The sequence below is a fragment of the Ailuropoda melanoleuca genome, chromosome 2 (genome assembly GCF_002007445.2).
Source record: "Ailuropoda melanoleuca isolate Jingjing chromosome 2, ASM200744v2, whole genome shotgun sequence".
NCBI classification, from domain to species: domain Eukaryota; kingdom Metazoa; phylum Chordata; class Mammalia; order Carnivora; family Ursidae; genus Ailuropoda; species Ailuropoda melanoleuca.
The window spans coordinates 134,396,302-134,410,829 of record NC_048219.1 but is presented as its reverse complement, the minus strand read 5'-3'; the positions used below and the strand labels follow the sequence as shown (position 1 = coordinate 134,410,829).

The following is a 14,528-nucleotide window of genomic DNA, read 5'->3' as shown; positions in this document are numbered from 1 at the left end:
TGGAGAACTGAAAGGAAGGGGCAGAAAAGTGCACAGGAGCAGAAGCAGCCATCCTGGAAAAAGTACAGCCTCTGGGGGAAAGGGAGGGCTCTTGGTGGGTGCATCTCTTGGAGGCTAGGTGGTAAAGGGAGCTGCAAGTATTGAAATTAAGGAAAACTAAAAAACCAAAGAGAGTCAGAACCAGAAGATACACCAACTTGTTTCTTCACAAAAAGGAAATTGTACTTCTCTGTCTAACAGAATAAGGCATTCTCAAACCAGAAATCTCAGCAAACCTCTCAAATATCTCACCTTTGCATGGGGAATCGAGGTGATGGAAAATAACTTTAAACATGTAACAATCCAGAGAATATAGTCCTCATGAGCCTTCCCTTAGGAATCTACTAAGTGGAGAGCTTCAGCCAGCTGGATATGAATTGAAAAACTTCAGCAAAAGGACCTTTGGTGAGCACTGAAGATATTTAATATATATATTTAATTACAGATTTAAGACTGTAACAAAGGTGGGGCAAAAGATGAAAGAATAGTATGCACCTGTTACATATTCTGACAGAATTTAAAAATATAGCTAAGTAAATGGGAGGAAAAAAGGAAAAGGAAGGAAAAAAATAAAACACATTTTCTGAATACTGTATAGTGATATCATCTTAAGCTGACAAATCAAATTTTTGGAGCCTAAATAAAGAATAAAGGGACTAAGGTAAAGGTAATCATTACAAAAAGTACAAATTTTCCTAAACCAAATTACTCTGTCCACTCCAGACCCCTAAAAGAAAAATCTCTACTTTAAATACTTTAAATCTGTTACTCTAAATAAAAAAAAAAGGAAACAGACCACATGGTGAAACATAGTAACTATAATAATATATACAGTAAATATTAAAAAATAATTGATTGATTACTGATGTGACCAAACATATTAGTCATATCAATATATGTAAATGAGGTTAATTTACTTATTAAACAGATTTTCAGATTGATTCACAAAGTAAAACCCAACTCTATGCTACATACTATCAACACTCTTAAGGGGTTTAAAGAACATTAAAAATAAAGAGATGGACAAAGTTTTATCAGGCAAATTTATAAATAATAAAAATGCAGGGTTCCCTGGAATCCTTGCAACCCTGCCGGCATGTCTCAGGCTGAGTTTGACCAAGCTGCTGAGGATGCTAAGCCAGCAGGTGATGAGATGCCATTCACCTGCAGCCACATGAACAAGCAACTGTGGGTGACGCAAACACAGAGCAGCCTGGGCTGCTGGAGCTCAAAGAAAAGGCCAAGTGGGATGCCTGGAATCAGCTGAAAGGGACTTCCAGAGAAGATGCCATGAAAGCTTAAATCAACAAAGTAGAAGATCTAAAGAAAAAGTATGGGGGCGCCTGGGTGATTCAGATGGTTGGGCATCTGCCTTCTGCTCAGGTCATGATCTCGGGGTCCTGGAATGGAGCCCAGTGTCGGGCTCCCTGCTCAGCTGAGAGTCTGCTTCTCCCTCTCCCCACCACTGCTCGTTCTCTCTCTCTCTCTCAAATGAATAAATAAATCTTAAAAAAAAAAAAGAAAGGAAGAATAAAAAGTGTGGAATATAAGGGACTGGATTTGGCTGCCAGCAGTGCATTGCATTTAAACTGTTATAATGCCTTGTTTTCTAATACTGTGGATGACATGAAATAATGAAAATAACCTGTTAACCTAGATCTTGAAGGCCATACAGGATATGGCTCTAACAGAGTAGGAACTGACATGGTTACTGACCTTCGCTGAGTAGTTTCTATCTGTAGATCAAAAGGGCATTTGTTACTTTAAATAAATGAATACATATATAAATACATACATAAATGCAGGCTTGACATCTTGATATTGGACAATAAATCATCACAAAAAGCATTAAAAGAAACAAGGAAAGACATGTTAAAATAATAAAGGTCATAATTCATAACAAAAATAATATTCTTTTTTTTTCAAAGATTTTATTTATTTATTTGACAGAGATAGAGACAGCCAGCAAGAGAGGGAACACAAGCAGGGGGAGTGGGAGAGGAAGAAGCAGGCTCATAGCGGAGGAGCCTGACGTGGGGCTCGATCCCACAACGCCGGGATCACGCCCTGAGCCGAAGGCAGACGCTCAACCGCTGTGCCACCCAGGCGCCCCCCAAAATAATATTCTTAAATAGCCATGAATACAACCACCACATTTATAAAACAGAAACTCCAGGGAATGCCAGGAGAAACAGTCAAAAACAAAATAGTATTATAAGACTTTAATGTATCATTCCCAGACCAAGAAAATCAAGTGGACAAAAAACAAGGAAGGATATAAGATACTTCTCACATCATGAATAAAGTTGATCTTATGAATCTATATTGAATTTTACCACCAATAATAATTTACATAACTTCTTCTCAAAGGAATGGAACATTCACATAAATTGAGCATATATTATGTCACATAGAAATCCTCATTTTCATAATAGAGAAATAATTCAAATAGCATTCTCTGATCAGAGCACAATATTAATAGAAATTAACAAAAAAATATCTAAACTGTCTTTTCCAGCTGAAAATATAAAACTTTCTACTGAACAACTCTTTGGTAAAAGGAAAACGCTACATTAAATTTCAGAATTTCTTTTGAAAATAATGATAATAAAAACAATGTATAGGATATAATTAAAGCTGTGATTCAAGAAATTCATAGCCTTAAGTACTTATTAATATCAATAAAAATGAAAAGATAAAAATAAATGAATTAAAATCCCAACCTGAAATCCTAGGAAAAAACAAACACACAAACATTGTAAAGCACAAGAAAGGAAATGGTGAAAATAAAGCAGAAATTAATTATTAGAAAAATATTAAAATTAATAAGTTAAAAATGATGGTTCTTGGGGGTAGAAATCACTTGGTAACTTATTCAGGGTTAAAAAGGGCAAAGGGGAAGGATAAATACACAAAATAAAAAATAATCACTGAAAGAGAAGGAATTAAAATACTGAAGAGACTATTTTATACAACGCTATGCAAATAATACCAAGATGAATTAGTAATTTCCTAGTAAGTTTAATTGATCAAAACTGATACCATTAAATAGAGGTGGCTTAAGTAGACTAATTACCATAGGGAAAAAAAAAAGAAAAATTATCCAAATCCTACCCCTTTAAAAAGGCAACAGGCCCAGATGGCTTCACAAGAGAATTCTACCAAACCTTCAAACACCAGATGATTCTAATTATGCTTGAATTATCCCAGAACACAGAAAAAGAAAGCATACTTCCCAACTTTTTTTATAAAGCAAGTAGAACATTGCTAATTAAACCTAATGAAGATGATACCAGAAAAGCACAGTTAAATCCCTCACGCCCTAGAACACGAGATTGTTCTTTCCCAGCCCCAAGGCTTGGGAAGGGTAAGTATGGAGAGCTCTGAGGTTGGCTGCCCACAAGCACCAGGTGCCTACATTGCTCTTGTGTGTTCTGCTGGGGACACCTGAGCCAGCTTTCAGGTGCTGCAGGCACCAGGCCTGACATTGCAAATCCTAAAGGAAATGAAGGGAGAAGTTTTTATTTTACAACCAAGTTGATTGAGCTGCCTCCTGCTCCAGGCCAGAGCTACCATCCCACGTGAGTTACAAACAGCTCCCTTTCCCCCATCCCTCAACTCAGGGCTTGCTCACAGTTTCCTCCGTTTTTCTCTCCCTTGTTCTTCCGGGCTGGATCTGGGAAGAGGGAGGGGAAGAGCCAGTAGTCCTACTAGGTCCACCTCTTTGGTGGAACTGGAACTTGAGCAGAGAGAGGACATTTGACAAGTTTGACTAAAACTCAAGAGTTCTTGAAAGGGAGTGGTGGAAGATAAAGTTAGAAAGTTTTTTCAAAATAAGGAAGGTGTTGAATGACTTGATTTGGGCTTTAAACTAGATTTGGTAGATTCCCTGAAGGTTTTCCAGCAAAGGAAGACATTTATTAAAATCATGTTATAGGAAGATCAATCTAACGATAATCATTTAGGGGGATGTTGCACTATTCCAGAGTCCTTCCTAGTCAAAGTGCAGGCTTCAAGCCAACAGCAGCGGCATCACAGGGAACTTGCTACAGTGCGAACTCCCAGATTTAACGGAGTCAGAATCTGCGTTTTAATAAAATCTTCAGGAAATCTATGTGTACACTAAAATATGAGAAGCAGTGTCCTAGATGTCATAAACACCACCTGAAAAAAGAAGGGGGAGATGCAGGAGAAATTGTACTTCAAAAAAATGGTTAAGATCAGAGAAGCCAATCAGGTTTCAAGATTGGGTCATAGTTGAGGGTGTGAATCCTGGCCCCAAGAGCAAATTCATAATGACTTTGACTGTAGTTAATGGTTTACAGCTGCATCTCTGCTTATTTTCAAGATAATTTAAATTGTTAAATCATAGTAATATTTCAATTTGGAAAAAGATCAATAGAAATCCTGCGATTATTCCTTTAACTCTCGAAGATTTTACATAGCTTGTGTTTTTAATGAAGCTATCCATCTGATTTTCCATTTTCTCTCTTACATTCTGGTAGATTTAGAGTCTTCCCCCAAAGTTCCCTTTGTCACTAACCTGGGCATTTTTCCAAGCCCAAAGATAGTAGTGAAAATTATAGGCTCTTCCTACATACTTTTCTTTTTTAAGCAACTAGAACTGGGTTCCATATTAGCAAGTCTCAATCTTTCCCTATTTGTAGAGTTTTTTTTTTAAACCTCTCCTTTTTTTAAGCACCTCCACAGTCCTGATCAAAACAGAAAACCTTCAAAAGAAGCTAAGTTCAATAGTGTGCAATTAAGGGTGTTGGTTTATATAGTTTCCATAATTTCTTACTGAATATGCATGCAGTTTTATAAATCTCATAATAGAATTATAGAAATGTGAAAGTATCTTACACAGTCAAGAGCTGAAAAAGCTACTGATTAATACAGAATGCTGTCGATTTGGTTAATATGATATAAATAATATAGAAGTAACAATATAGAAATAGAAATCATAATCATGATGAAAGCTGAGTCCCTCGGTGTAACACAAATGTGCCCTCAGAATGTATTACCACCATGCTAAAGTTAAAATTAAGAAAATTTATTTGACCTCAGCGACATCCTGGTTCACTCTCAAGAGCAAAAGAAAACTTACCTACAGACATGTTTAATAATTAAATATAAGATTATAAGATTATAAACTGAATAGTAATAGAAAAAACAGTTTTTAGAAGCATCTCAGTATTTTTAATGCCCTTCAGAACACAGAAAAACTTCTTGCAACCTAATAATTCTTATGTTTTAATAATTACATATTCTCTTTTTTTGGAATTTTAACCTTGCTTTTAAAATGTCTATCCTTTGTCTTTAATTCAGTGTAGAAAGCTTTAATAGGAAAGGTAATTCCTCCCTTAAAAACAAAACTACAATTAAAAGTTTTTTATGTATTCTTCCAGAATTCTTTTCTGTGTGTATACCAGTGTCTACATAAATGTGTATTTTTTTTCCTCTGAAACTCACTACCACTTCCACACTCCTCTTAAGCCTCCAATATCTGCACCTCTTTTTTTTCCTCATTTTGTGTTCATAATCTACAACAAATAAATTTTCATATATCTCTCTGGTTAAAAACTTTATTTCCAATGTTTCCAGTTTCAAAAAGCTCAAAAATAGATGCATGGAAAGTGTTCAAAACTCTGCTGGTCTCTGTAATTCTTCTACATTTAATTGTATCACTTGTCTAGACAAAGTAGGATACATGAGGATACATGATCTCTTCTCCCTGAGAAACTGATGGGCACAAACTCTGTCTTTATCCCTTATTCATGAATTTTTCTCAAAAACGTCCTTGTCCACATTCTATTGGGATGCACTGCTTCAGAGCGATTATGAAGACTCTACATGGAATAGCTCACTTTCCCGTATGCTGATTGCTCAGACTTTACAGTGCTTTTGGACTATGTTAATGTCTTTACTTCACAAAATTCTTTGCAGTAGGATATTAAAGAGATAGTATCAATTCAAGCGTTTGTTATTAGAACTGCAATACTCTTACAGAATGATTGTGACTATACAGGAGACGGTTTTGAAATTACAGTTAAACAGTTGTTACCAGAATAGACTTTGCTCCTAAATTATGCAAAATAATTAACTTCATCATATAAAAATCTCAGTGGGTTCCAGAAGTTTTAATTGGTCAAGGCAAAGAAAAAAATAAACGAGGCACATATTCTGGATGGGAGTCCTGGGACTTGCCTGTAGGGTAATTAATTTTCAATTAAACAGAAAGCAAAAGATATGCTATTGAAATCCAACTGGGTGAATAGGGGAAAGGATTCAAAGTGTACATGTATGCTGACATATGCTACGATTTTAGAGAATGAGCCAATTATCAGTGGGTCATTTTTTACGATCAGTGATGTAGATATTTCATAAATAAATAACTTTTTATCAATCTCAGTGGAATGGATCTAAATAGGAGCCACTCTCATCCTCTCTCTTATCCCAAATGAAGTATTAATCTCTATAACTCTGTGCTTATCATGAAATGTGGGTGGATGTACCCCCATATTCAAGCAACCTAAAACTCTCCCTTTAAGGTTCATATTCCTTGGTTCATTTTAAAGATTTTGTTTCTGTAAAGAAAATTATGGTGGTAATTGTCTTTATTTGGTTAGTTCTTATACATGTTTCCTACAAACTGCCTTGTGGAAATGGTCTGAGGCTTAGCGCTTTCTTAGGAAAAATAAACATGCCCCTTTCCAATTACGCCCTCCTTGTTTTTTTTAGGGCAGAATGAAATTTGAAAAAAATTTTAATTCTAGCAAACGTAATATCCCTTCACATTCTTTTTAGCACATTAACACAATTTATTAAAATAAATTGCATTTTGAATAAACAGAAGGGGGAATGAACCATGAGAGATTATGGACTTTGGGAAACAAACTGAGGGCTTCGGGAGGGGGTGAGGGAATGGGATAGGCTGGTGATGGGTATTAAGGAGGGCCCATATTGCATGGTGCACTGGGTGTTACACACAAGTAATGAATCATGGAACTTTACATCAAAAACTAGGGATGTACTGTATGGTGACTAACATAATAAAAAATTATTATAAAAAATAAATTGCATTTTAAAATCTTAAAATCAGATAATCTGCTTATTATTTAAACTATTCCATACAACAGAAAAAGAAAGTTCCTCCAAATTATTTTATGAAGACATGATAATCCAAATTTTAAAATCCTGATAAAATAGTTTTCAAATGTGTAGATAAATGTTTTATAAGTATGGATGCAAAATTATAAATGAAGCAATAACAAGTCAACTCTGCAGTATGTTAAAAGACCAATATGATGATAAAGTAGAATTTCCAAGAGAAATAAAAGTATTGTTCATAATTGGAATATATAACAGCATATAACAATATAAGCAAAAAAATATGAACTTCGGATTAGCAATAATTTAAAAAACAAAAAAAAAGTAAGCCCAGTGCTGGCAAGGATGCAGGGAAATAGACACTATTTATGTCAAAGCTGAGAGTTTAAATTACCACAAAAATTTTAGGAAGAAATAATAAACTATCTATTAAACTTAAAACTTCACATACTTTTGAACCAGGAATCCTATTTTTAATGTAGCTGATCCAAAAAAAGCATCATCGTAGTGGCATTTCTATAATGATGTTTATTGTAGTAGCATTTGTAGTGATACAAATAAAAACTGAACAATCAACCTTCTAACACCAGCTCAGTCAGAACAGATACCAGCCACCCATCTGTAAACATCTGTTGGAAACTGAAAATTATCAGCCCTTCCTAAAGCTTAAATATGCTGGCACATTATATCTTTCAAAGAATTCAAATATTTAAGGGGTGCCTGGGTGGCTCAGTTGGTTAAGCGTCTGCCTTTGGCTCAGGTCATGATCCCAGGGTCCTGGGATCTCTTCTGGCTCCCTGCTCAGAGGAGAGCCTGCTTCTCCCTCCCTGCCACCCCCCCCCACACACACACACCGTGCTTTCTCTCTCTCTCTCTCTCTCAAATAAATAAATAAAATTAAAAAAAAGAATTCGAATATTTTACCTGAAAATCTTGCATCCCACTAAATCTTAATGAATCACTTTTTTTTCATGAATCACTTTTGACAAATGATTTGGTTGCCACTAAGAGCCTAGCTGCTAATGGATATGGCATCATAATATTTATCTGACATAAATAATACTAGTAGTAGAATTTAATTTACAAAACAAACTGTTTTTACATATAAAACAAGAAATGTATACATCTGCTCCACAGATTTTTTTTTAAAGATTTTATTTATTTATTTGACAGAGATAGAGACAGTCAGTGAGAGAGGGGACACAAGCAGGGGGAGGTGGGAGAGGAAGAAGCAGGCTCCCAGCAGAGGAGCCTGACGTGGGGCTCGATCCCGTAACGCCGGGATCACGCCCTGAGCCGAAGGCAGACGCTTAACCGCTGTGCCACCCAGGCGCCCCTGCTCCACAGATTTTTATTAAGTGCCTCCTACTTCTCAGGTAGGTACTCCCCTACCCTCTGAGCATGTTGCAAAACAGATTCGATGCTGGCTTTCAAGGAGTTCATGATCATGAGCAAGACAGACATCAATCAAGTAAACAAACATGTGAGTGCGTACACAATTAGAAATTGTGAACAGGATGCCATGAAACAGAATAATGAGGAAGGGTTTCATTCTAGATTAGGTAGTCAGGAATGGCCTCTCTGGGAAAATGACATTTCATCTATTAGGGTTGAGAAGTCAGCCTTATAAAAGTAGGGAACAAGTCCTCCAGGCAAGTCAAGAAGTCTGTTATTTATTTATGAGACTGGCTTATTTTTTTAAATGAATCACAACGTCTAATTGGTACTTCATTAGTGCTCAATATTTACTTACTGAATCCAACCATGGACGCACGCTATTCCATCTCTCTTAGCAAAGGGCTATGTGTTGAATTATGGTACAATGGAGCACGTAAGAAACACGAAAATATTTGGATAGTGAGTACCACATATTTATTTGTCACTAACACACTGATTATAAAAGACCTAAGGCAGGGGTGCCTGGGTGGCACCNAATATTTGGATAGTGAGTACCACATATTTATTTGTCACTAACACACTGATTATAAAAGACCTAAGGCAGGGGCGCCTGGGTGGCACCGCGGTTAAACGTCTGCCTTTGGCTCAGGGCGTGATCCCGGCGTTATGGGATCGAGCCCCGCATCAGGCTCCTCTGCTATGAGCCTGCTTCTTCCTCCCACTCCCCCTGCTTGTGTTCCCTCTCTCGCTGGCTGTCTCTATCTCTGTCGAATAAATAAATAAAATATTTTTTAAAAATAAATAAATAAAAGACCTAAGGCATGCATACAAAAATTGACATAACACATATATACAATTAACCCTTTATATAGCCATGTCTTTGTGTCTTCCATCTCTTTTTTCCCCATCTCTGTAATAGTCAGTGGTTAAACCTCCCCCACCATATCATCTCTAACTACATGGAATGATTCCCATCTGGGAGAAGGAGTTGTGAGGGTTCGTAGAGGTCTGAATCAGAATGAGAGAGGATCCTCTGAAGTTTGAAAAGTATTCCCCAGTTCTAGGGAGCGTATCCTTCTTTCCCTCCCTATTACAGAATTAATAACGTGTTTTATGATCACTACCATGCCACTCAGTTCAACAAGTAGAGCATTCACTGTGTATGTCCCACACGCTTAACACTATACCCAGCTCGGTGGGGAATCCCAAAGCATGTTTATTCTCAGCTCACTACGAGCTGTGTTCTATCGCTCTTTGGAACCTGGCCTTCTGGTTGCATAATTCTAAGTCTTACCTTTCCTTAACTGAGCTCTTTTGACCATGTCTTCCTCTTAAATCTATCTTCTCCCTTACAGTCCTGGACACTTTGCTTTTCTGGCTTATCTTCCTCTCCTCACCCTATAAATAGTTTTCCCCAAAGTTTCATAATTGGTCATTTAATGTGGGCCATCTTAAACCCACTTCTACTATCAAGCTCAGATGGGTCCAAACTCCGTATTTCTGGCCCAGATCTCTTTCCGTACTCCACATTCTGATCTCCTACACACTCCTGACATGGCATGGATGTCTTACAGACAGCTCATGATAAACCCAGACTCTTTCACTTGGCCCTGGATCTGTTTTTCTTCTTCCATTTCCTGTACTCATAATGACTCCTTAAACCAATCAAGATTCTGGAAGTGATCTTAGTCTCTTCCCTTCTTTTCACCTTCCTTAGCCAATTGATCATTAGATCCCGACGGTTTTGCCCTCTTAATATCCCTCCATTCTTCTCTTTCTCTCCTTGGTTAGGATCTTAGATCTTGCATGGAGAAATTCAATAGTAATGATTTAACTAGTCTCTGCCTTCCCTTTCACTCTCTCCATAAACCATTCAATGTATCCTCCAAAATTCCATCAAAATGTCTGTATTAGAATATCAAAGTACAGTATCAAGTTAATTGTAGTATGTAATGACAACAGTAAGAGGTTAAGAAATTCAGGAAAGAGAAAAATATGTCCATTTTCCTTCTCATGGACTTCCTCTGAAAGCCTTAGGTTTCTAAGCAACAATGTCACCTGAGATATCTCCCTTGTGAACTCTCCAGAAATTTTAACCAAGAAATTCCCATCATTAGGATTGGCTATTTGTAAGGGCAAAGGAAGTAGAGAAGAGGACAGTGTATCTAGTGATTTACAGGAAATCATACAGGTATATTTCAGGACTAGTTTCTCCACTAGTGCCTTAATTTGGGTCCAGATAAAATGAGACACAAAACAGGAAAATTGGAATAGTGATATAGAGTGGCAAGCACAGACTGTAGGAATGGAAATTAGGGTTCTACATAACCAGACATAGGGTTTTCCCCAAAGATACCCTTCAGGTCTGTGCTTGTCCTACTGGTATCACCTCCCACTTCATTTGATTCAGGAAGTTGTCATTGAACATCTCTTCATGTCCCCATCATGAGCACTGGAGGGTATGAAAGAGAAATGTAAAACACAGCCCCTGTCCTCAGAGGCTTACGTTTGAATTGTGTAGATAACACAGGTAAATACCCATGAAAATATTCTAAATGAGAAGCTACAAAAATAGATGGTAACAGAAAGGAGGCAAAAGCAGGGGCACGTGGGTGGCGCAGTCGTTAAGCGTCTGCCTTCAGGGCGTGATCCCAGCGTTCTGGGATGGAGCCCTGCATCAGGCTCCTCCGCTGGGAGCCTACTTCTTCCTCTCCCACTCCCCCTGCCTGTGTTCCCTCTCTCGCTGGCTATCTCTCTCTGTCAAATAAATAAATAAAATCTTAAAACAAAAACAAAACAAAACAAAACAAAAAGTAGGCAAAAACAGTAAGACGGACAAAGAGGCTGGAGTAGACAGGATCCACAGGCAAGTCCTGATGAAAGGGAAATGGGGCCTATTGTTGCCAAAAGATTTTGTAATATACACACATCTGTGCGTGCAGCATGTTAGAAGTGCCCCCACCCCAGAAGGTGATAATAAAGGTCAGAAAAAAGTGCATAAAAAATGTACTTAAAAGCAAATCTGGGTCACATGGGTGGCTCAGGTGGTTAAGTGTCCGACTCCTGATTTTGGCTCAGGTCATGATCTCAGGGTCATGAGATTTAGTCCCACTTTGAGCACGGAGCCTGCTTAAGAATCTCTCTCTCGCTCTGCCCCATTCTCTGCACTCTCTCTCTCTCTCAAAAAACCCAAATCTTATGAGGGGCTCTGTAAAGTGATACATTTAGATATTAAGTATCCTGAAAACTTCCCAACCATGAAGACAAACAGCTTGGCCAAATTCTCTGCCTAAGGGTTGGTGAGTCACATGGAATTATTTCTTCTGCTCTTTGAAGATCAGTCAGGGAATGGTGGGTTTCACTGCAAATATCTGCAAATATCAAAGATTTTCCACACCCACAAAGCCCTCCAGCTACAGCTCAGCATTTTGTACAGTTGGAGATCAAATATTTAAAAAAAAGTAAAACACTGCCCTCTAGTGTCCAATGTATAAAACTGTGAAAATTTAGCATAACGTTCCTTCAAGTGATTCAACAACAGCCGCCCCGGCCTAGGCTGAGCTCAGCGTCCAATACTCAGGTTTGAAATGGGTTTGCAATTAAAAGGACTAGAGCAGCTCGATATGATACAAGTAAATCTTTCAAGAAATGAAATCCAGAATCAGACCAGATTACAGTGTTTCAAAATGGAACCTAAAACTCTAATTACCACCATGACTCTGCATATATGCAAATTTTTCCTCTAAGGCATTCAAAATTTGACTTAAAATCCAGAGGTCTTGATTTCTGGTGCAACCCTTACTACCTAAAGAAAGCACGTTCGTTTAGACTAACTGTTCAGTAGGAAATTTACTAGAGTCTACCTCTTCTTGACCACAGACACATGTGTTCTTTTCCTGCTCCGAATTCCAAGAAGACTCGGTTCTACATTTGCTCAGGTCTTGTCTCCTGTTGGCAAGCAATATTTTTAGTCCTTTTGTGGCCCCTGGGATGGGCATGGCATTTAAAGTGTGCTTAATAAATGTTTGAACGCATGAATGAATGAATAAATGGGAATTGAATAATGAATAGACAGATGGATGTGTGATAGGTGGTAAAATAATCACCCTTATTTAAAGCAGAGAAAAAAAATACTATTCATTGTGCAAATACAAATGCACCCACGAAGCTCACTGCACTGGCTCAGAGGCCACAGCACACAACTAATAAAAAAATATCAGGAAAGCAGGAATGGCTCCAAATTAAGCCTGGGAGTACTATTGTACTCTGTTGGCATCAGAAATTGACACTTTGGCTCTACCTGCTCCTGGTGTAGGCCCTATAAGGATTTCATAGATGCTTGAGCACAAAAACAAGAGAAAAGAAAACTTGAGAAAGCTGGAGCAGACTCTTCACCCCACTACCCTCAGGAAATGTTCTTCAGTGGACCTTAGAACTAAACACAAAAGTCAATGCTCCCTTGGAGCTGGGTAGAAATGCCATAAACAATGGCTCCTGTAGGCACCACAGAATCAATCAGTCTTTGAGTTTGGTTCAGTCACTATTTCTGGTTTGGGTGCTCTGTGAATGCTGGCTGGAAATGGTCGGTGATGTTGGTGGTTAAGATGTAAAAACGCAATAATATTAGATGCCTGCCTGGTTCAGACTTTTTAAATGCTCCCTTCTTGCCCTTGAAGGAGCAAGTCAAGAAAATGTAAATGTATGCGGTAGGTATTTTATAGTTGCCTAGAGACTTCGCCAAATAGGCTCCCACTCGTCCCCTCCAAGGTGAGATGCTCGAAGCTCTCTCCTCTTCATTCCTATTCCTCTAAGTGGTATACCTTGACTCTTGTTTTCTGAAGAGCTCTATTACAGGTACCTTGACTCAGTCATAACACGATAGACTCTGGACAAACGTTTGTATCTACTTCTGCCGTCTAGGACCATAAGTGCGAATAAGAAACTTAGCACAGTGCTCTGTTTGGACACCCTAACAATTGGATGACAGGCCTGCCTTTTGGCCAGGATTCCATTTCCCTAGAGAAGAGGAGGGAGTGGAAGAGGTAGAAACAAGAGGCAAAACTAAAGAGACTCAGGGAAAGCGGCCTACATACACAGCACCTGCAAACAAGCATCACACAGACATGTGTGCGGTTCTAACTGCCAAACTCTTCTCTAAGGATGTTCGAGACCAGTGCCGTTTTCTTGCCATGTACTAATTCCCTGACCTCTTTTTACCACAATACTCAGACCTCTCCCTCAAAGAACTCCGGTGGTCTCCTCAGTGAATACTAGGACCTGTTCTCAGTGTTATTCTCTTTGGCCTTTCTTTAACTTCTGACATCTCTGATATGTTTGATTACCCATTTCTAGAACGGTCTCCTCTGATCTTCCTCCCAAGACTATCATTATTTAGTGGGAGTCCAAGCCACTTTCATTTCTTTTAAGAATCCAAATATTTTGGTATGTTTTAAAAGTCTATTGTTACTAAATTAAAACTTTAATACATGCTCATAAAATACAGTGGTGTGATTTCACTTGGAGAACATGTCGAGAATCTAAACTTGAAACTACGTGTCACTGTGGGGACCCACAGTAGTAGGACAGTGACAGGCTTTTCCTGCTTCTCCACCTGACTCCTACATCTCTTTCACTAACTCCTCTTCCTCTTCTTGCTGCAAGACTCAGTCTTCTGTCCCAACACCTTTCTGCTTACTCTCCTTTGGCCTCCTGACCCTGCCTCCCAAGGCCAGTTGTCACTTTATACTAATGACTGCCCACCTAATTTCCCAAACCTACTCTAAGTCTGCTACCTCCAGTGTTCTACAAAGCTCTACATCTTTCCATCTGCAAACTGAACACATCACCCTCTCTCTGGGTAGCAAACTGGCTTTCCTATTCCTCCCGTCTTAAATCTCATTTCAGCAGAGACTGAGGGTTCCATATAGGCTAGTTGCAGAGAAGGTGCCCATCCTATTTGAGCTTTCAGAACTGGGTATGGT

General features: G+C 38.4%; 1 pseudogene; it reads left to right on the top strand.

Moving 5' to 3' along the window:
• The first annotated feature begins 1,135 nt into the window (after positions 1 to 1,135).
• Positions 1,136 to 14,528, top strand: part of LOC109490951 — a 71,937-nt pseudogene continuing 58,544 nt past the window's right edge.